At 41.6% G+C, this 23,815-nt stretch overlaps 1 protein-coding gene across 5 annotated transcripts in view; it reads right to left on the bottom strand.

The window, feature by feature from the left end:
• The window catches only part of GCNT1 (glucosaminyl (N-acetyl) transferase 1), a 27,693-nt gene extending 8,392 nt beyond the window's left edge, over positions 1 to 19,301 (bottom strand). The window contains exon 1 of one of the 5 annotated variants that reach the window (XM_042455873.1): positions 19,195 to 19,301. The gene's annotated coding sequence lies outside the window, so the exon portion shown is untranslated. Of the gene's footprint in view, positions 1 to 4,423; positions 4,446 to 15,184; positions 15,538 to 18,156; positions 18,707 to 19,194 lie in introns of those variants that run through there. The other 4 variants (XM_042455874.1, XM_042455876.1, XM_042455875.1 and 1 more) reach the window with 4 other exon arrangements.
• Positions 19,302 to 23,815: the final 4,514 nt, after the last annotated feature.

The following is a 23,815-nucleotide window of genomic DNA, read 5'->3' as shown; positions in this document are numbered from 1 at the left end:
TTCTCCTGGAGGGTTTCCCACAGGGTTGCCATAAGCCAGAAATTCTGACATACTCCAGCTCCCAGAATTCCTTAGCCTTGAGACATAGAAGAATCGGGCTTTGAGTTCTGGTCCCCACAACACACTCCAGCTCCCAGAATTCCATAGCCTTGAGTCAGAAAAGATTTGAAGCATTGCCAGCCAAACTGGGTTACTTCTCCAGTGTGGATGCAGCGTGATGGGCTCCCTCCTGGGCTCCCTTTTGCCTCCCACTCAGCCCCCCCCATGGCCCCCACAAGTCCTGCCTTCCCTCTTGTTGGGAAAAGCAGGCCTGGCCAAGGGGGGAGTTGGGCACACAACAACAACAACAACAACAACAGAGGAGGAGGGGGAGAAAAAAGAAGGGAAAGGAGAAAGAAGAAAAGGAGAAGAAAGAAGAAGAATAGGAAAAAAGATAAAAAGAAGAGGAGGAGGAACGGGAAGAAAAGGAAGAGGAGGAGGAGGAGGGGAAAGAGGAAGAGAAAGAGGGGAAGAAAAATAGGAGGAAGAGGAGGGGGAAGAGAAAGAGGGGAGGAAAAAGAATAAGAGGAGGAGGAGGAGGGAAAGAGGAAGAGAAACAGGGGGGAAAAGAGGAAGCAGCTTGCCCGCAATTTGCAAAGCCCTCTCCAGGCTCCAGCCTTGGGCCCGTGCGAGGCTCGAAAGAGAGGAAGCTCCTCCTCTTCAGGCTGGCTGGCCAATGGGGAAGACTGGAGCTGGGGCAGGCTCCTGCAGCAGGAGCAGGCTGTCCAGCCATTGGCCAGGCAGCCTGAACAACAAGAACCTCGCGCCCCCCTTTACGGAGCCTCGCGCCCCCCCCTGGGGGGCGCGCCCCACTATTTGAGAAACACTGCTCTAATCTGTTTAAGTGTCTGAGCAGAAACATTTTTGTTAGTCATTTTATATTATATTTTATATTAACCGAGATAGCCTTTTTAAAGGAAAATAGAAGGAGTATGATTCTAAAGGAACTTTTAAATTTCCTTATCAAACATCCCAAGAGCTCATTCTTACTGATGAAATGCTACATAAAAAGTGTGAGAGAAAAGAACAACATTCAGATTTGTTGATCAAAATGTATTTTGGAAGCATTTGTTCTCAAGTGAGCATATTGAAAATCCAGATATACCCCATGGAAACAGGAAGAATCAGTACTAAAATCAGATGGAGTTAAGAATAAGAAAAAGTTATTATCAATAAATGTTGACCAGAAGTTGCAAGTGAATATATGAGGCTGAAATAAGATCAAGGACATGAATACATAATAAGATCCAAAATGTGGGATGAGATCATAGGTTTCCTGAGATTGGAAAAGTTATCTTTGGAATGTGAGATCTGTAGTAGCCCCGTTTTCTCAAACTTTTCTCTGGTCTTCCAACCATTTTGAAATATCACTCCCTTCAGTCTCAGCTAATGTGGATAGGAGTAACAGATTCTGAGTGAACCCCAAAAACATTTTGAGGGTACTAGGTTTAGAAATACTTGCCTAGCTCCACTTTTTCTATGTCAGAGGCTCATGGAAGGGACTCTTCATGTCTCCTTCGCTTCTGTTCCCTGAGTTCTGAAAATTCCTTTTGGGCTCCATTCCCTGGAATCCCTTCAACTAACTTGTTTCTGAAAATTGTTGTCCAAAAAGGTTTTTGCCAAGATCTGCTCCTTCACTCCAAAAGTTGCTCCAATGAAACGAAGATCCTCTGGGATGTAGGAAGCATGAATTTGTAAAACTTAATGGGATATCTTACGAAACCAGCACCTGCCTCAGAATTTCTCTGGTAGCAGAACACCAGATACATGCCAGATGATGCTAAACTCCCACTGATTTACTTAACAGTATTTGTCCATTAACTAGCAAAAGAATACACACCAATATATGTTTGTATCTTTACTTTTAGCAGCAGTCAGAGGTTGTTACTAAATTTCAAGGAAAGACTAAGGTATTAAAGAGACATACACACAGACAAACCTCCCTCCCTTTAACCTTTACACATTAACAAAACTACCACATAACACAGACAGAAGCCAAGAAAAGAAGAAGAATTCTCCTTGAGGGATGTACCTATTCGGGGAACAAGTCATTAAAAAATACTTACAGATTCTGAAAGCAAACAAGTATAGCTCTTGAGAGGAAAGTGAGCAGATCTTAAAGCTGCCAGTTTCAGAACTGGTGAAAGACCAGAAACCTGTTAAAGGGCAAATAAAGTTCCATTCTTTTAAAAAGAAGGAAATGATGATAGCTACTTGTTTAATTTTATGCCTGGAATCTTTCAGACAAACAGATCTGTGAGTATACCTTGTGAAAAATGCATTAATTGCCAGCAGTCAACATAGTTTACTAAATTACTATTGAAGACAGATGATGCATTTTGGTTAAAGCATTGGTTCTAGATGAGCAAGTAATTCATTTGATTTCATGCAGTACCATGACAACTTTTTTTAAAGACAAAACTATATAGAAAGTGTAAGTAGCCAACAAATAGATTGCATGCGAGAGGCATTAGTAATGGAAAGATAGACAGGAAAGATAACCAGCAGCAACATTCCAGAGATGTGAATGCTGGTCAGTTCTTTCATTAATTACTGTACTCAGACAGAGCATGTTGTGATGACACAAAACAGAAATATTAACTCTTTAAAGAATATGCTACACATTTCAAACTGGAGAGCTAGCAGATATTTCATGGAGATTTAAACTGGGGATGGGAGAATTAGGATTATGCTAATATACTTCAATACACCTATGAACAACTACACATCAGAAGCATTACAGCAAGGTAATAAAAGAGAAAATAGACTTTTTGAGTCTTCTAACAGAACTATCACATGGAAACAAATAATAGTATTGCTAGAGTACATAAGATCTTACCCAAACCTTTGACATAAATTGCCAATTTCTGGCATTACAACTGAACAGGGAATTCTTACTTGTGTTAAGGTGCATCTGACCTTGAATGCCATCCCATCCCACTGTATCCTCCCACTCCTGAGTTTATGCTGACTAGGAAATCTGAAGGAGGCCTCTATGTATGTTCAGTTTAACATGCTTAAAAGCTTCTATGTGCTGGGAAATTTGCTAAAGCAGGTCTCAAGAAGGCCAAGGCTGGAGTGGAGAGGGATACTTGAAGTAGGCTCAGCGCACATGGCCTCATGCTGATATGTTGTTGCCTGGATTATAGTGACCCTAAGGTGAGCCTACCATGGGCTTTTCTTGGCAAGAATTCTTCCAAGAGGGTTGGCCTTTGCCTTCTTTTGAGGCTGAGAGAGAGCAACCTGCCCAAGGTCACCCAGTGGGTTCCCACATCTGAACAGAGATTCGAACTCTAGTCTCCCAGAGTCCCAGACCACCACTCAAACCACTACCATAGTGGTTCTCACTGCCAATATACACCATTCTAAAAAGCATCTTACTTTATTCTATTGATCCATTGCACTGGCATGAAGCACTGGATTTATAACCTTTAGTTCCATATTCCACCAAATTTCCATTCATACCAAATGACAGGTCCATTACACTTCACTGATGGGAGAAGAATGGGAGAAGCATGCAGGATGTGATAGTCTTTGCCCTGATAGTGTGAATGGGGTGGGATAAGGACAGGAGCAATGTGCTTTGCTCCTGTCCTTACCCTCAGTGTGATAATTTCCATTGTGATATTAGACACACCCTGTTTCTGAACCAAAAGAAGGGTAGGATACAAAAATGTTGAACTGAGCAGGTTAAGTAAATGAATCAATAGAAGTTACTGCACCTAGAACAGACATTAAGCTGACTGGCCTATACTTGCTTTGATTCCTTTGGATTCTATTATTATTATTATTATTATTATTATTAAAAAGGGTGTTACAATGGCCATCTTCAAGACCTCTAGTACTAAGACTAATCTTAGAACCATGGTACAACTGTGGTTCAAAGATCAGTAATTTTCCATTTGTTTGCTTTCATCATGGAAATATGGCCAAGCATGCCTCTAAGGCTGAGAGTGTGTGAATTGCCCAAGGCCACCCAGTGGGTTTTCATGTTGAACGGAAGTCAAACCCTAGTCCTAGAGTCATTATCCAACTCTCAAACTATTATATCACACTAGCTATACTTATACATTTATTTATAACCCCCCTTTCTCCCAAAAAGGGAGCCTAGGTGACTCAATGCTTAAATTAAAACAAATTACAGTATAGCCAACAGTAATAAAGACTTTAAAACAATTCCATAAATCACCCCATTAAAAACAGCACCAATTTATAAGTTTCAAAGTTATGTAAAACATAAACATAAACATAGGGAGGCTCCTTGAGGGTTCTCATAATATCTGTATACATCAATGGATGTTTTCCATTCTACAAAAGCAATGCAGCCGAGGCATTTGGAATTTGGAAAAGGACTTTCTAACATGGTAACCTTATATTTTCTTACCTTCTCTGTTCACAGGGCTTCCCTGTTCTTCATTAGACATAGGATCTTCATTATGCTTAACCCAGAGGGAAGAGAAAGTGGAGCTACAATCTCAAAAAGTCTCTAAACTACAAAAACCTTGTGCAAGTTCAGAACTATGGCTAGAGAAGGCTGTTTGTCCTGCCATTCTGCTGGGGAAGGAGTGCAGGGAGGAGAAAGAGATGGTGGATTGATGAACAGGAAGGAAAAGGGAAAAGAGGTGTTCCTGTTCACTTATGCCTGATCACTGCTGGCATGCAGTCCCCTCAACAGAGGACATCCAAGGGAGTGCAACCAGACTTATTTATTTCCACAGCCCTACAAGGAGAAGGGGGACTTGAGCGCATGAGCACTAATGTCTGTGGTAATTAGACATGCCTGTCACCTACATTTTTATCAGTTTCCTCTTTTGAAGGAAGGCGTGTAGGCAGAAAGCTATTCAGGATTTTTCCACTTCTCAGTGAAGCTTCAGGAGTTCTCTACTGTAGTCTATTTTTGTTCTGTTTTATTTTGCACTAAGAATCAACCATAATTGCATAATGCATATGCTGATGGCAACAATGCAGGGAAGAAGCTTTCACATATATAACTGCAATTCATCTCTGCTGATTGTGAAAAAATATTTCCAGTAGGAAACCAAGTTTGGAAACGTTTTTGTTTGTTTGTTATTTGCCTGATTTAAGTTATGTTTTCTACAACTTTGAACATCTGATTTTAAGCTATATGCATAAAACATATTACAGACATACTTGAACACACTGTGTGCACCTGACAGACTCTCAGATTTGCTGTGCTGGGGAGCAAGATACATTTGCTGGGGGGGGGGGGCATGGATCACCTTTGTGACTCCTTATGTATTGGCTATCTCAAATGTACACAGTTTCTGTTGTGTGAAGTGGCCCTGAGATAGGTGGATGAATACATTACAACAATAGGAATAAATTATATTTGCCTTCATAATAATAATAAATAAAACTTTTATTTATATCCCGCTTTTCTATGACAAGACATTCAAAGAGGCTACAACATGTTAAAATCCACGTTTATGTCCCAAATTCCCCCCCCTTAAAACAGGATTAAACAAATTACAATTAAAACATCTATTAAAAACACAATAAAATACAGCGAGGACAGAGCGGTGGGCTGATACATGATGTGGGGGGCAGTCATTCTGTGGCCGGACACTTTTATTCAGGAAAGGCCTGCCGGAAGAAATCCATCTTGACAGCTTTTTAAAAGCTGTCTAAGCTGGCAATTTGATGGATCTCGTCCGGCAGGCCATTCCATAGTTTGGGAGCAATTGCAGAGAAGGCCCTCTGGGAGGTAGCAGTTAGTCTGGTTTTTAAAGGCTGCAAAAGATTCCTCCCAGAGGACCTGAGGGTGCGGGCGGATTATATGGAAGCAGGCGATCCCTCAAAATAGATTGGACCTATGCCATATAGGGCTTTAAAGGTTATAACCAACACCTTGTACTGTGCCTGGTGCTTGTATTGTGCCCTGTGTACTCATGCTTTCTCCAAAGAGGCAAGGTTGTCAGAAATGGGTTTGTCTTAACAGAAACAACCTGCCAAGTACCTTAGAGGCAAAACAGATGGTCCAAATAAGTAGGTTTTCGGCCAGCTTCGAGGTGGGGCATTTAGATGATGCATGCCTCAAAGCCAGCTGGAAACCACTCCCAAGCCATGCTACGGGAGAAAAACCAAACTAAAAAGGAGCTGGATTTTTCCACTTCTTTCCAGAAAGTGCACACATTCGCTTGCACATCTAAATGCCATGATGCCAGAGTCACGCTACAGGGGCGCTCTATCCAAACCCTAACCCTAATTGTGCATATAAACGCCCTGTCACAGGAGCGCATTTAGAAGGGATGGAGCTGCCGTGCCCAAGTGGTGAGAGTAACAATGCCCAAAAGAGAAACCATGACACCTCTCATGGAGATAAGTAAAGCATGCACAAACCAGACAGTCAAAGAGAGGGCATGGGGTGAAGAGGGGAGTGAAGGGGGCATGATTGTACCTTGCCAGCATCTGTATGGGCACACAATCAAAGCATTCTTTACAGATGGCCATCAGCCTGTTTAAAAACCACCAAAGAAGGAGACTGCTACACTCTGAGGGCTAAACATACCCAGCTCCCTAAATCACTCTTCATAGGGCATGGTTTCCCTTCTCTTCTCTGGACACACTCCAGCTTATCAGCATCTTTTTTGAATTGTGATACTCGGAACTAGACGCAGTATTCCAGGTGAGGCTTGACCAAAGCAGAACAGAATGGCACTATTACCCCCCTGGATGTTGACACTATACTTCTATCGATGCAGCCTAGAATTGCATTGACCTTTTTAGCTGCTGCATCCCACTGCTGACTAATGTTCAACATGTGGTCTACTAGGACCCCTAGATCACTTTCCCATGTAGTATTGTTAAGCCAGGTGTCCCCCAACCTATATATATGCATTTCATTTTTTCTGCCTAAGTGCAATACCTTACATTTCTTCCTGTTGAGCTTCATTTTGTTAGTTTTGGCCTAGCTTTCTAATCTATTAAGGTCACTTTGAATTTTGATCCTCTCCTCTGGAGTATTAGTTGCTCCTCCTAATTTGATTGATAAGCATGCCCTTTATTCTTTCATCCAAGTCATTGATGGTCACTTCTCTCCAAGATGAAGAGGAGTCATTGCAATTACAAATCTACCTAACAGTTGCATAGTCTAGCCCACATTTTACTAGCTTGCTAGCTTATTAGCAATGATAAATTTAGATTCAAGCATCATGTATTCTAGGTAAGTTTTATTGCTTTTGTACATCTGTAACTGGATTAGACAAGAAGATAATAACACTGTGGCAGATATTATGTGTGCCCCCTCCAAACTCGACCATGAATCACAACATTTCTTTAAACTGGTGATCACTCACAGTCACATGCAAGCTGTGTGCAATTCAAAGTCATCACAAAACTATATAACCTGGCCAACATCAAGGTTTCTTCTTCCACTTGAGGTCAAGAGAGAGAAGGATAAAATTTTAAAAGAACGATGGCTCCCTCAGCAAACATAAAACACCTAACTATTCATTTAGATTTAACATGGGGTCTGCTGAGATTGTGTAAAGGAGAACAGTTTCTGTAAGATACCACACTATTGTTCCAAAGAATGCAATCTGAAGCATCAAACAAAAGACTTTACAATGGCAGAAAGCTTTTGGGAAACATTTGCTAACACTATGCGTATTTGAGAAAAGAGAGTGTACGGATTTCAGGGGTATGTGAACAGTGCAAGATCTATGCAAGGCTTTTTCTGAGAACAGACATCTCATAAAAAAGGAAAACAATACAGGTGGAATCTTAAAAAGGAACATTTCTAAAATGAGTATTTGTTCATTGTGAAAGGTTGGGTGGGATACGAAAGTAGTCATAAATTATGTTGTACAATTACCAAGCAACTCTTTGTGATTTTTTTCCACTATGTTTGTCTTCAAATAGTCCTTCCCTGTGGGAATAATCCATTAAGGGCCATCATTGTGCAAACTCCTTTCTTGCCTATGGGGCTTGTTTGACACCCTCACATCAGCCCCATTGTGAAAGGGATGATGGTGGCTCAGCTAGCCTGAGATGATAATCAAGACTTCCACCGACACCACTTTATTAAAGAAACCTAAGCTTGCCTTTACCATCCTGTGATGGCAGGATAATTACTTCTTACAAATTAAAAAGGAAGAGAAGAGAATTTCAGCAGAAAGGGCAAACCAGCCAAAAGCTGCCCAAAACAGAGAGGGCCTTTGTGCCTCCACACAACAGCACCTATTGTTCTTGGCAAACCTTGAAATCTGTTACCTATAGCCTTATTGAGAAGACCTGTTTGGAACAGCACAGATTCCAAATGGGTAACTCACACCCCTGTTTAAAAGCCACTAGCCCCCTCCTCTCCCCATTAAACAGATATCCTTTTCAAAACAACTTAGAAAGGGTGGCAAGGTGCCAGGTCAACATTGGGCTGCCCCCTCACAGCAATCACTCGTCATGTTTTCAGTTCACATTTGCTATGGCCTAGGTACTGTACTGACTTGAGTGCCAAGCAGCTTGCAAAACTGCATGCAAATTGGGGGAGAAAGGGAGATTTCATCAATGGGGGCAAGTGAGAGAGGGGTTCAGCTAGATCCAAAGATATACTCTTTGATTCAATAACTATTTTGAGTATATCTGCTGTAATGATGGCTAAAACTAAATTGTATAGTGTGTTTTAAGAAAAAAATGTTGCACTGAGTATCCAAGCCACACCTATTTCTTTCTCTCTCTCTCTAATATGTCATCTTTCTCCCAACAGGGGACCCAAGAGGAAGTTACAATAAAGTTTAAAACCTGATACAATTAAAAGCGCAATGATGCAAAAGAATTTTTTTAAAAAACAATTGGCTATCATGTTGAAATATCCACAATTTAATCAAATACAACTTTTTTAAAAGTGCAAAAAAGTGTAAAAAAAAAAAGAACCCATCTGTACACCCAGTTAATTTCCAAATGCCTGTTAAATAAAAAATGTCTTCATCTGCTTGTGAAAAGAGAGCAGAGGTCAGTCTTGTTTTCTGTGAGAGGGAATTCCACAACCCAGGAGTAAACTTAGAATAGATACACTGTCCCGTCTTCCTCTGATAAGTACGTTATCTTTCATGTGTCCTCAGCAGATGGACCTGTGACAAATGGCAGAAATATTAAAACTCACTCCCTCATAGATCTCAAGATTCTGGCTGGCTCACTAAAGAGTTATGGTCTTTCAGATAGTCTGGATAGGGCTTCAAAGTCATAACCAGCACAATGAATTCTGTGGGAATGAATTAATTAGCTAGAGAAATTATTTTAACAAGCACATTGCATCTTTGTTACTAGCAGGGCAGTGGTTACAAGCAATGGCTGCTTCCCAATCCAGGCTTCCTCTCTATTTCTGAACACAAAAACTTGTTATCAAGAGGGCCAGGAGGATAGCTATGTGGTCATATATGGTCTGCTTTTCTAAAGATTATATAATAAGGGGCTGTCCAGTTTGTCTGTTTTCTTTTCTTCTGAAACAGCCTAAGAAACCAAAACTATTTTATCTCACTTCCCACATGTCCTCCTTATCACTTACTCCAAAAAGCTCACGCTACCAGCTTCTTTCAGCTAGTCTCAAAGGTGCTACAAGATCCCTTTGCACCCAAAAAATTAATTTGTTATTATGTCTTTCATATATTCTGTAAATGTATTCCAAAAAATAAAGGAATCAATCAAAAATTGAACTTACTTTATGTTATTAAAATAGAACAATTTAAAGCAAATGGATCCATGTTTTTGGTATTCACAGCTTTTACATAGACACAGTGGACTGACAACAGTAATTTTCTGCTTACTAAATCTAAAGTATGATTTATTACCTGACACGCTTAGCTGTGATTAATTCATTCAGTACACAATCTCTGTTTGAAACTAGATTTAAAATATAAACCTCACTGCCCCAACATCCATCCCCAATTTTTGTTCTCTCCCATTATCTTTTGTACTGTGAAGTCAAAGGCTTTCATGGCCAGCATCCATAATTTTTTGTGGGTTTTTCGTGATATGTGGCCATGTTCTAGGAGAGTTTATTCCTGATGTTTTGCCTGCATCTGTGGCTGGCATCTTCAGAGAATATGGCCACATAGCCTGAAAAACCCACAAAAAACTGTCTTTTGTATTATTTGGCCTGATGAAAGAGTTCTGTAGAGCTCTAAAATTGGTTCATTTGTTTCACAATACTGTAGAATTTGAAGTTTGTCAAAGACACAGATTAAAAGCATGGTACAGTGGGCCCTTCCCTTATGTGGGGTATCCATTCTGGATTCCCCTGCATAAAACAATGGGACATGTGCTTGCGGTGCCATGTGGTGCGCATGCCATGGCCGTGCTCACCATATGTTTTATTGTCATGCAGCTTTAGCATAAGCTTGAAGCTGTGTATATTGTGCCCACATACAGGTGGGCACACTGTATAAATCCAATTGCTAGTTCCAAACAGAGTAGACTTATTGAATCAATTGCTGAATGGTAAGTCAACACTATGTAAGTCACACTGATTCAATGGGTCTTCTCTAAGTGGACCTTGCAACTGGATGTCAACTGTGATTTAAGACGGAAAAAGGAAAAATGGGAGCAAAGAAGTCAACTAACTTCACCTTGGGCCCATTAAAATTGTGCCTTTTCACAAAATGAAAGATTAGCCTCCCTTCAAAGTACTAGAAACCTTTCTAATTGTAGAAAGGTTTTTATTTTGGGCATGTTTTCCAACTTTAGCCAGAAGTATTCAGCTCCTTAAAAAGATATGATAGTATTAAAAATTCATGACAACAGAATAATGTATCCATTCTTCTAAAATTCTTCTTTATTCCTCTTTAGAACAAAGAGGAATGGTCCCACCCCGAGTTTAGTTATTAATTAATACCAGGAATTCTTGTTGTTGTGTGCCTTCAATTTGTTACTGACATAATTAAGAACTGAAATCAAATGTGTAACATTGAGTATTTATAAGCTACTTTTGTTGTTGTTGTGTGCCTTCATGTTGTTTCTGACTTATGGAGGCCCTAAGGTGAAGCTATCACAGGGTTTTCTTGGCAGGTTTCTTCAATGGGGTTTGGCACTGCCATCCCCTAAGGCTGAGAGAGTGTAAGTTGCCCAAGGTCACCCAGTGGGTTTACATATCAAAGGTACTACAAGATCCCTTTGGATACTAATTTTCCAGACTAACATGGCTATGTCTTTGAATTCTGCTATACAGCAAAGGCTCCAGGTTTATTGTGGCACCAGCCTTTGAGAAGTTCTGCATTTCAGAGTCAAACGCCACACACATGGGGAGCACACCCTCTTTAGCTGAAGTGCTGAATGAGAGCATCTTGTATAAAGTTTAAAGACATAGCTGGCCAGGCTCATTGCTAGGGAATCCTGGGAAACTGTAGTTTATTGTGGCAACAGAGCTCTCTGACACAAAACTACAGTTCTAAGAATTCCCTAGTACTGAGCCAGAGCAGTTAAAGACGTTTCAAGCAGGATTATTTCTGCAGTGCGTTTTGAACCAAAGTCTCAAAGGTCCTGCAAGATCCCTTCACATCTTATATAAACAGCTCTGACCTTATTTTCTGGGCTATTTTTTTTTTTTGAGAGAGAGAGAGAGAGAGAGAGAGAGAGAGAGAGAGGAAGAATCAGCCTTTGTTAAATGAGAATAAATAAGATGCTGAAAAGATATGGGGAGGAAAAAGAAGTGAGTCCGGCTGATACTCTCCATCCATGAAAGGAGAAACGCAGGCGGAGCAGAGGGACCAGGACAAGATACTGCAAAATGGAGGACATTCAAGAAATATATAGAGCATTACAAAATAAAAGGTAAAAACACTCAAATAAATGTAAATCCATGCTTCTTAGCTGTGCTCAAAATGGAGAACATTCTGAAATTGCTCCTGACAGAAAGCTGAAATGTAGGACACTTCATGGAACCCTAAGGTGACCCTACCACAGGGTTTTCTTGGCAAGTTTCTTTAGATGGGGTTTGTCACTGCCATCCTCTGAGGCTGAGAGAATATGACTTGCTCAAGGTCACTCAGAGGGTTTTCACGTCCGAATAGAGATTCAAACCCTAGCCTCCAGAGTCATAGCCCAATGCTCAAACCACTATACCATGCTGAGACTCCCTGCCAGGAATACTAGAAATACATTGCAAACAGAATATAAGTTGCCATTTTAAAATATCTGCATTTTAAAGTATTTTGTTTCAACATACCTGTATGGGTACATTTTCAAGATATGTATAATCATCTCACAAGAAAAAGATATAGAAAATGCCAAGAAAGAATATGGGAAACTTATTTTAAAGAGAACGAAGTTTTGTTAGATATTTGGCTATAGTTATGTGTACAGACATCACACATATGCCATCATCAGCATCATGGCAATTGCAGATAAATGGTGAGGTGTAGTATTGCATTCTTTATGTTAGCTATTTGTCTAATCCACTGAAGTAACAGGCAGTACCTGTTTTACAGCTTGAAGAAATGAGGTCTGCAACAACCTTGAATGATGAGGCTGGAGTACAAATTGAATACAAGTTGCATACCCCTTATCCCAAATGCTTGGGAACAGCAGTGTTTTGGATTTTTTTGTTTTATGGAATATTTGCAGACACATAATGAGTTATCTTGGAGATGGGACCTAAGTCTAAACATGAAGTTCATTTATTCTTCATATATACCTTATACACATAATCTGAAGGTAATTTTATGCACAATATAGTTCATGATTTTGTTCGTGAAACAAAGTTTGTGCACTGAACCATCAGAAAGTAAAGGAGTCACTATCTCATATACCCATGTGGACAATTTTGGATTTTTGAGTATTTTGATTTTGGATTTCCACCTCCAGCTTTATGAAGGTACTCTTGGATTGTGTAGAGAGCTTAAAAATAAAATCCTCTCCTGCTCTCTTGATTTGTGTTGTTCAAATGCAAATAGCAGTCTCTCACTGATGCAACAACTTTGGTCAGCAAAACTGATTCCTTCTCTCTCATGCACCCAACCCACCAGTATAATGTGGAAGGAGCAGAAGTTGAAGTACGTACTTCCATTGTACAAGCATGACTGCTTATGCAAAGTTAGATGTATTTGTTACTATAGGTACTCAAATTAAGGCCCCATACAGACAGGCCAAAATAAAGCTGCTTTGGGTCACTTTGGAGGTATGCTGGACTGGATTATGGCTTTGGCATGGCTTCCGGACTCCTAGGATGCATGCATCATTTAAACAGCATACCTCCAAAGTGACCCGAAGCAGCTTTATTTTGGCCTGTCTGTATGGGCCCTAAGTTACTGCAATTGGTCTGAATTTTATTTCAGTAACTGATGTTGTTGAATGTGCCCTAAGTATATGGTGAAAGGCTTATTCATGAAAGCCAACAGTAACTTTCCTCTTCCTTCAGTTTCAGGAAGAACGTTGGTCTGACCACTAATTAACTTTATGTGTTAACTGACAGTTACTGTAAGATAGTCCTGGATGGAATGTTCAACAGAAAGAGAGCACTTTAGCATTTCCCCTAATTATTGTTCCCTTGGCCGGATCATAGAATCATAGAGTTGGAAGAGACTGCAAGGGCCATCCAGTCCAACCGCCTGCCATACAGGAACTCTCAATCAAAGCATCCCCGACAGATGGCCATCCAGCCTCTGTTTAAAGACCTCCAAGGAAGGAGACTCCACTACACTCCGAGGGAGTGTGTTCCACTGTTGAACAGCCCTTACTGTCAGGAAGTTCCTCCTAATGTTGAGGTGGAATCTCTTTTCCTGTAGCTTGCATTCATTGTTCCAGGTCGGATCAATAGGTGGAGGAGGCAGTTGAATAGCTAATATAGAAATGGGCAGAAGGATAGATAGATGATCACTTTCTGGGTGGTCTAAAATATTACAGCACATTCTATAGGACAATAGCTTTGAAGAGCAGAAGATGAAATGTAAGAAATGTAAAATATCCCTTAGAATTACTGCTTTGAAAGCATATGAACTGCAAGTAGGACATGAACTTAATTTCATCCCTTCTTTATTTACCACTTTGTCCAAAGAAAAACAATCAGATTAAAAAACAAAAACCTCATTACAGTTCAGGCGAAGAGCATTTTCCTTTTTGTTAGAACTTGAATCAACACAAGCACTGAAATCGCCACACACCACTATGGTTGCCTTAGGATACTGTGCCTCACAGAGATTCAGAGCCTCTTCCAATTCATCCCAAAAGAACCTTGAGCTCCCAGATTTGTCAAGGTGGGTTCTCATTTTTGCGACCAAGCGGAGGGCACATAACTAGCTCATCTTGCTTGCCCCATCAGGGAAGTGGAGTGTGAGTATGCATACTAGAACCCGAAAGATGGTGAACTATGCCTGGGCAGGGTGAACCCAAAGGAAACTCTAGTGCAGATTCATAGTGGTCCTGAAAATTACTGCAAATAACAGCCAAAGACCCAGATTCCCTGGTTCAAAAATAGCATGATTACTTGACCAGTGTTGTTGCTATAGTAATGAAATATAGAAGCTACCATGACTTATTCTCTAAAATTAAGACACTTTTAATATATTTTTGAAAATTAAGCATCTTGCCGATAGCCAAATGACCACCTCACTAAAGATACCTGATACTTAAAGATATCACAAAGTGTTTTGAGACATCCTGAAATATTAAAAAATCTAACATAGCTTCAGTAGACTAGTGTCTACATTGTCAGATGAATGAAGTGTTACAAACTGGTACACAGATATACACAATTGTATACGGAGAGAATATGACATAAAAGAGAAATGAAATAGAGAAATTACAGAAATGTCCAGGGGTAGCAAAAACAACACAGAGAAATATAGCACTAAGGATGAATAAATTTCATTTGACATATGCTTTTGTGGACTGTAACCCACTTGATCAGGTGTAGAAAGAATTATAGACAGATCAGTACACTAGAGCCTCTAGGTCTGAGCGATTATTACGGCAATCATTTAGAAAGGAGTGTTCATAGCAACACAAACAGTAACACTCATATGTTGATGGTGACAGTCATCTGACAGCTTTTTGCATTATTTGTAGGACAAACATTCCAGTAAGCAAAACAATAAAGGGAAGTTAATAGAGAGAAAGAACCAGATTCAGACACCATTGGGAGACCATTCAATTAAAGTTAGTCCAGTACTTACAGTTACCTTGTTCAAAAGATACTTACCTTGTTCAAAAGAATTAAAAAGAGTGACTGCTGAATCATGTTGCTCAAGAACCAACATCCTGGGCCAGGTCTTGGTGGCCAGCCACTTCTGTCTACAAGCCAACTGTGACATTCACTGCCACTACAATACTTTGTTGTTGTTGTGTGCCTTTAAGTTGTTTCTGACGTATGGCAACCCTAAGGCCGACCCATCATGGGGTTTTCTTGGCAAGATTTGTTCAGAGGTTTGCTATTTATTGCCTTCTCCAGAGGCTGCGAGCATGTTACTTGTCAAAGTTCACCCAGTAGGTTCCGTAGCCGAGCAGGGAATTGAACCCTGGCTTCCAGAGTCACAGTCCAACACTCAGATCACTACGCCTCACTTAATAAAACTGGATTATTTCTAGGGTAATTGGATCTTGTACACAGAAAAAAAGAAAAGCAATTTTTATAAAATGAATTGTATATGTGTGTTTGTTATTTTAAAAATGATCAGGACTTTGGCATTTTTAAGTGGGACTTCTTGGAAAATAAGCATAGAGAACAGAATATTCTGTACAGAAATATTATTGGTCACTGGGACTGGGAAACAACATTTTTAGCAGTAATAAAGTAACAAAGCAACCTTCAAATGTGCATTTTTTTAAAGAACACAGCACAGACAACCTGGTTCTAGTTGCACTGATTCTGTCTGGGGCAGAATTTGTAAACATAACTTTTTATAACCATGTACCTCCAGCTAGTATGGCTGACAGCACTGTCAGCTGGGGGATTCTGGGAATTAGCTTAAATATTATGCATGCTAAACAAAGAACAAGAATGACCCAGTTGTAAACACCCCTGTAAATTACACACCAGATACAATTTGCCTGTTCAGAAAAGACTTGGCTGGAGTTCCAAACATATCTACTGGGGAGTAAAACCCTTAGAACTCACATGAGTAAATAGACAGAGAAATGAATGTGCTGTTGGAAAGAGGAAAAGAAAGGAGGAACGACCAGAGATGGACCTGCACAAATAAAACCCTTTTTGCTAAACACCCAGATTTTAATCATTTCCTCACAATATTGTAAGCAATTCTGCAAACGGCACAGCAAACAAGAGACATGCTCTGCCTGGCAATCTACACTGCCTGTGGTGAGGACCTCTTGTGAAGGGATAGTCAGTCACAGATGTATGCTCCAAAACAGATGGCCCAGTTTTTAGGTCTCCCTTCTGTCTTTTCCTGCTGGCTGGTTAAGCAGCAAAGTCTCCATTACATGCCAGTTCCTAATGTCTAGAGCAGGGGTGGGCAAAATGTGCTCCACAGGGCCATTCTTGTAGCCTCTGGGGGTCAAAATATTTTGTTTTGCTCCAAATGACAGAAATGATTTCTATGGGGTGTACAGGTCATTTTGTCATATTTGAAGATTCTGTCAGAGTCAAAGCAAAATTTTGTGAAATTTCACACACAGACCCCACCATTTATTTATGTATTTATCTGCCTCAAAATGTCCCAAAATCTCCCCTGGGGTCCAGGAAAACCCCAAACATGTCTGCATATCCCATAAAGGGTGTTTGAGGGCAAAACTGCAACTCATACAAATGAAACCTCTCTCCAAGTAGCCTTACTCAAAGGCACAAATGGTCAGGGTCAGCATTTTTTTGCCTAATGAAGCATTCCCAGGACCAACAATCACTTAGCCCCTTGGCATTCCAACTCCCCAGACTGAAATCTTTACATTTTCTTGGCAAGTTGTAGGCCACAGCTACAGCTCCTCAAGAAGATATTTGTTACTGGCCAAAGAAAAGTTTAATAACCTACCAATTAAAGCTTGCACTTTATTCGGTGACCATATAGATGAGTTAACAACAACAACAAAAATTCCTTCTACCTCACCAAGGATTCTGCAACAGACCAAAAAGTGCCACTCCTTGCACTGAAGGTGTTAACCAGCTTAGTAGCGTTTTGACATTTGCATAGTTGTAACACTGCTTCGTGAATGGCGATGCTAACTGTGAGCCCTTCACTAAGGTTTCCCCTTCACAGTCATGATCACAGTCTGTACTTTTTTGTTTTGCTTCTAATTTCTGCCTGGCCTCTCAATTTCTCCTTGCTTCAGATGAACACACAGCCATCTCTCTATCTGCTAAGTTAGTTGAACACTTTGTTTGACTGGGAGAAGTATCTCTAAGCAGATGCCACTGCCTCCACACACACTGGGTGACACCAAGTCTTGGTATGCCATTGCATTGGTGGTGTGTGCCTCCAAGTCATTTTTTACTTATGGCGACCCTGAGGAGAACCAATAACAACAACAACAACAACAACAACAATGATAAAATTTATTTCTCTCCCGCCTCTTCAATAAGATCAAAGTGGCTTACATCCATAAAAACATATAATGCAATAAAATAAATCCCTTTATCCCCCCTTCCTTAAAACAAATCCACATAATTATAATACAACAAACATTAAAACATAGTTAAAATCATTTAAAACAGTAATAACAGAAGCAAAACATCTTGGTAATCATTGGGGCAATCCATATCAGTGGAGCTGGGTCGATCAATCAGGGAAGGCCTGCCAGAAGAGATCCGTCTTGATAGCCTTTTTAAAGCTGTCAAGATTGGCGATGTGTCGGATCTCTTCCGGCAGGCCATTCCATAATTTAGGAGTAGCAGATGACTGCCAGCCTGGTCTTTATTGGCTGCAGTAAGTTTTTCCCAGAGGACCTAAGTGAGCGGGGTGGATTATATGGAAGAAGGAATTCCCTCAAGAAAGCTGGACCCAAGCCACGAACAGCTTTAAAGGTTATTACCAACACCTTCTACTGTGCCCGGAAACTAATAGGCAGCCAGTGAAGAGATTTTAGACCTGGTGTTACATAGTCACCTTTAGATTTTCTGGAGACTAATCTGGCTGCCATATTTTGTACTAATTGAAGTTTCCGAACTAGGCACAAGGGTAGGCCCATGTAGAGTGCATTACAGAAGTCACATTGTGAGGTTACCAGCGCATGTACTGCCGTTTCCAGTTCCCCTGGCTCCAGGAAGGGTTGTAGCTATCAGCCAAAGCCATCATAGGGTCTTCTCGGCAGGTTTCCTCAGATGGGGATTGCCGTTGCCACCCTCTGAGCATCTGAGAGTGCATCTTACCCCAGGTCACCCAGTGGGTTTTGATGCTCAAGTGGGGAGTCAAGCCCTATCCTCCACGGAGCACAGCACTCAAACCGCTCCACCACACGCCTCTGAGGAAGCAGACTGAAGTCTACGAAAGCTCGTGCTGGCAACTTCTTCTTTTAGTTCTGTCCCAAAGATGCTACAAGATTTCTCTACACTCCACCACACTGGGCCTTCTCTGTCACAGAGCTCTAGTGCCACCTCGAACTACAAATCCTAAAACTCCTCAGGCAGTGAGACATGGCAGCTGAAGCAGCGTCTACCGGAGTTCTCTCTGCCATGTGGATGCAGCCTTTCACAGCTTGAAAAAACCCACAAATGATTGTTTGACTCCCAGACGAACAAAGTAAACTGACGGTCTGCACTGCAGAAAGAAATGCAGTTTGATACCACTAGAGCTCTCCAGCAGAGGATTTAATTCAGAGACATAGATGCTGAAACAATCCAGTTTGAGACCACTTTAACTGCCTTGAGTCAATCATGAGATATTCCGGGAACTGTAGTGTTTGTGAGATATTGAGCCTTCTCTGTCAGAGAACTCTGGTGCCACAAGAAACTACACTTCCCAGGATTTCCCCCAGCACTGAGCCAGGCAGTTAACACACAGTCTCCAAAGTGGATTGATTTCTGCAGGGTTAATCTGAAATGTCAGACTAAGGGGCTCTGGTGCTCCAACAAACTCCAGTTTCCAGAATGCCATAGCATGGAGCCAGGGCAGTTAAGGCGGTATCAAACTGCATTCTTTCTTTCCACAGTGCGGATGCAATCCAGGATAAAGAATAAGAATAATATAAAAGGAGCCCAAGAAGCAGACCCTCAGGCCAGAGGTGAGGAAGAAGACAGAGAGGGAAGCATGGGAAGCACTCTACCTGAGGAGCCCCTCTGCCACAAAAGGAGGGAAGAGGAGGAAGGCAAAGGTGCCTGGGTTTCTCTCTTCACGCGCGCCTTTTCCCCTCCTGAAGGAAAAGGAGAAGAAAGGAGCAAAAGAAGCGGCAGCAGCAGCAGCAGCAGCTCCGCCTCCTCCTCCTCCTCCTCTCCCACAGCGCCTATACCTTCCTGCTGCTGGACTGTATATGGCCCCTGCTTCCCTCCCGTCCGAGGGGAGACTAGAGCCAGGCAGCAGGGGAAGGGGCTGGGCGCCACCCAGCAGCTCCTCCATTTCCCCCTTCGGCCCATTGGAGCCATCCCTCCACTTTGGAGCCACACACTCAGGAGTCTGGAGTTACAGTTCTATCAGTCTGCTCTCTCAACAATGTCAGAGAGAACCAAAGGGACGTTTAAAAACAACAACAACAACAACAAAACTGTCTGAGATTTTGTTGTTACTGCTGTTGTGTGTGTTTTAAACTTTCCTTTGGTTCTCTCTGACATTTTTCTTTGACTTGTAGCTCCTTTGAGACTGAACTAAGGAAAGCGGTTGGCAGCTGGAGCTTCCCAATCCCTAGACTTCAGGCTCTGAGGAAGGAGGAAAGCTCCTGCTGCCAGTTTCTTTCTTTAGTGCAGTGTCAAAGGGGCTACAAGGGCTCTCTGGGTATTGGTTCTACAGACTATGCCAAGGGATTTTGCCCCCTGAAGGTCCAAACCCCACTGCAGAACTCACCCCTTAAGGAAATTCCCCTCAGTTTCAAGGGGGCTTCATGGCGAAGCAAAGCTCTACTCCTTCTTGCCCCTTTCCCCGGGGGAGGCTGGCTGCCCTCTTCTTGCCTCAGCCCTCCTTCTTAGCCCCTCTCGCCATGGGGCTGAAAAACAGAGAGGGGTGTTTCTTTCTTTTTGGCCTTTTGGCTTTGTAACAAGGGGCTGCCCTCCTCCTTGGAAAAGGTTTAGTGCAGTGGTTCTCAACCTTTGCCCCTCTCCTAATGTTTTGGACTTCAACTCCCAGAAGTCCCAGCCAGTTTGCCCAAATGATCAGGGATTCTGGGAGCTGAGGGCTAAAATGTCTGAAGGACCCAAGGTTGAGACCCACTGGTTTAGTGGTTCCCAAGCTTTGGCCCTTCAGGTGTTTTGAACTTCAATTCCCAGAAGTGCCAGCCAGCTTGGCCAGCCGTCTGGAATTCTGGGAGGTGAAGTCCCAAACATCTGGAGCAGTGGTCCCAAAACTGTCCTTTAAAAGATTTGGACTTCAGCTCCCAGAAGCGTCAGCCATGTTGGGCAATAGTCTGGGATTCTGGGAGCTGAAGTCCAAAATCCCTTAAAGAGGAGCACAGTTTGGGGACCACTGATCTGGAGGACCAAAGTTTGGGAACCACTGAGGCTGCATCCACACTGCAGCAATAATCCGGTTTCACAGCCCTTTAACTACCACCATAACCATAGAATTGTTTGTTGCAGCAAATGACACTTCCCAGAATCCATAGCACTGAGCTATGGCAGTTAAAGGGGCGTCAAACCTGGTCCTGCAACAAAAGACCCTTCCCAGAATTCCATAGCATTGAGCCACGACAGTTAAAGAGGCGTCAAACCTGGTCCTGCAACAAACAACACTTCCCAGAATTCCATAGCATTGAACCACGACAGTTAAAAGGGTGTTTAACCTGGTGCTGCAACAAACGACACTCCCAGAATTCCATAGCATTGAGCCATGGGGTGTCACACCAGATGATTGTTGCGGCGTGATGCAATCAGAGTTAGACTCATCCTCTGTAGTGATGGTAAGCAGGTATTAGTGGAGTCTGAGCTCACTTGAGAGGGTGAGCAGGATGATTCAATGTCCTCTTTTTCCAGGACAGGGCCTACATTCCAGCCTTCTGTCCGGGAGAAATTTCATTTAGAGCATGACTAAGAAGGATGGGTTGATATTTATTTCTAGGAGTGTTTTGGGCTTTTCTTTGGTCACGTCCTACGTTTTTCTTGCATGCCCTACAGTTTGCGGTGCCTTGCCATCCTTGGTGTTGGAGACATCTGGTCACCCTGAACCTATGTCATACTGAGATCTGTATGCAGAGGGATCTTGTAGCACTTTTTGACCTGTTGAGCTTCAAGCGCCGAGCCGCATCCATTGGAGATTGGCAGTCAGACACGAAGAAACTTCTGTTCAAAAGCCTCGTCGAAAGTCAGGAGTGGAGAGATACAGCTGAGTGTCCGCGCGTACAGATGATAGGAGACAACCAAAAGAACTGATGAGTTTACCTAGAGACAGTGTGTATGAGGACAGAAGGGGGACCCAAGACAGAGCCCTGGGGACACTCCAACCAGATAGCGGAACAGAGGATGAGAGCTGACCACCCGTGACCACTGCAAAGATCTATCTGACAAGTAAGTTTAAACCGTCGGAGAGCAGGTCGATATCATACGTTTGGCCGGATTTAACCTGGATTCTAGGCATGCCATTCCCCCCTGCCTGGTGGACCATCTTCATTGAAAACAAAATAAATTGATATGGAACAAATTGTGAAAACACTCTGCTGTGCAATTGTTCTGCAAGAAATAAATCCACCCCCTGCCTAGAGCTCTTAGACACAAAGGAAGGACGTGTGAGTTGCGCAGGTGGTGGAGGAATGCATTGAAAATGAGGGGGAGTAAGGGAAGAGAGAATTACATGTGAACAAAAGTAGGCAAGAAGCAAGAGAAGTGCATTGCAAGGGTGAGGGAGGTGAGACAAGGAAGGGGGTAGGAGAGACTTGAGAGGGCACAAGGTGAAACAAGGGTAAGGCAGGAGAAAGAATGCAGATAGAGAAGGAGGGAAAGGCACGTAAAAGAGGATGAGCAATGCAGTGACAGATACAAGGAGCAGAGCAGAATTCTTTGTGAGGGTAAAAGATGGGGCAAGAGAGTGATAAGGAGAGAAGGGAGAACAATTGCTGCAGGCTGTAGAATGCAAGAAGGAAATTAGACTCCTGTAAGGAGTTTTGCTAAGATGTAAATTCTGTAACCAAGAAGAGATTTGAACTTTTGTCTCCTTGTTCTCTGTTCAGCACTTTAACATTACATTTTACTGCTTTACAGCTGGAAGTGCAAAAGTAGTATGAAGGATGAAACAGTGGAAGAAAAAAAGTGCTACAACTAATGTGGTAATTTGCATATTTAGAATGCAAGTGAAATATGCTAATTGTAGTTTGCACATATGTAGATTCTCTGCCTAGCTCTGAGAAGTGGAATATGGCAACATATGAATGATATTTCTCAGATCTCAAGAAATGGTAGCTGGCAGAAGGAGATAAGACAACAAACTTGGCCCAAGGCTACGGTGGGAAAAGCTTCACCTTATTCTTCTCGTCTGCTGCTGCTAAAGACTGTGAATATAATTCTCACTGTATCTTCTCAGAGGTAGCATGGTATGGTATAGGTAGCAACTGCAGGAAAGTGTTGGAAAACCACATTTGAAACTGTTTGCAAATTGGGACTTATTCTGTGGGGAAAAAAACCCAATATTTGTTTTGCAAGGAAATCAGCATTTTTCTGCGTGGAAAACAAGCCTTTTCTGCATGGGAAAATAATATTTCAGTGCAGAACAATTAATACCTACACATAAAATGCTGTATGCGAAAATTCTGGGTGAAGTTTCTTGTTGGTCCACGATTTTCTTGTCACAGTTTCTCAACACTTAAAAAACATGTTTTTCAACCATTTCAAATATGAAACATCTCCTGTACATTCTCTGAAATTTTCCTCTCCCTCCCATATCTCCTCTCGTCATGATATGTTGGATTAGTGGGTTGGGTTCACTGTAATTTTAGCAGCACACCAGTGGCTAAGGATATCTTTGTTTTGTTGTGTTACAGAAATGGCTTCACAATAATTGTTTCTGGGGATTTATGTTTCAGAAATTCTTCCTTGGATAAATCTGATAGCTCCTCTCATATTCAGATACTGCCAAAAGAAGCAAGAGAGGCCTTTCACCTAAATAGCTGAAAAGTTCCAGGTAATGGCACAGCCTGTTCTGTACTAAGTTCATGAACTCAGCCAAGCAAGAAATTGGGGGGGGGGGAATTAGTCCTAAATGCAAGTCTTTGTCACAATTGGGATAGATCCATAGATCAACGTAAACTTGTTAAATCACTTTATGTAGGTTACTAGTCATTTAAACCCTTAAATTGGTTCTGTAAAGCTTCCAATTTAAATTGTTAACATTTCTCTGGGTGTTTTAAACTTAATATTTAAATATATTTAATAAAATTTTATTAAGTAATATCAACAGCTAGTGTACATGTTAGAATATCACAAATAAAACTTTCAGGTAGCTACTGGCAAAGCCCAGATCTATTTAGCCAGAAAAAACTTGCAATTTCAAGGGTTTTTAGATGTAGCAGAGGAAATATTTTCCTGTACTTACCATACAATGGTGATAATAGAAAAAAAAAAGGAAACAGTTGCTATCTATTGGCTATAGTTATACAAATATAACTCAATACACATATTACACTGGTGCTTCATTTTGGTCCCCTCATCTATCTTTTAGGGGGTCTTGGTTGGTACAGATGAGCATGTTGCCAACATAACATTTTTTCAACTTTTTAGATAGAAAGGCACTGAACAACATGCATTTAGTGTTTC

Source organism: Sceloporus undulatus, chromosome 2 (genome assembly GCF_019175285.1).
Source record: "Sceloporus undulatus isolate JIND9_A2432 ecotype Alabama chromosome 2, SceUnd_v1.1, whole genome shotgun sequence".
Lineage (NCBI taxonomy): Eukaryota > Metazoa > Chordata > Lepidosauria > Squamata > Phrynosomatidae > Sceloporus > Sceloporus undulatus.
The sequence above is the reverse complement of the archived record's forward strand: the minus strand, read 5'-3'. Positions and strand labels throughout refer to the sequence as shown.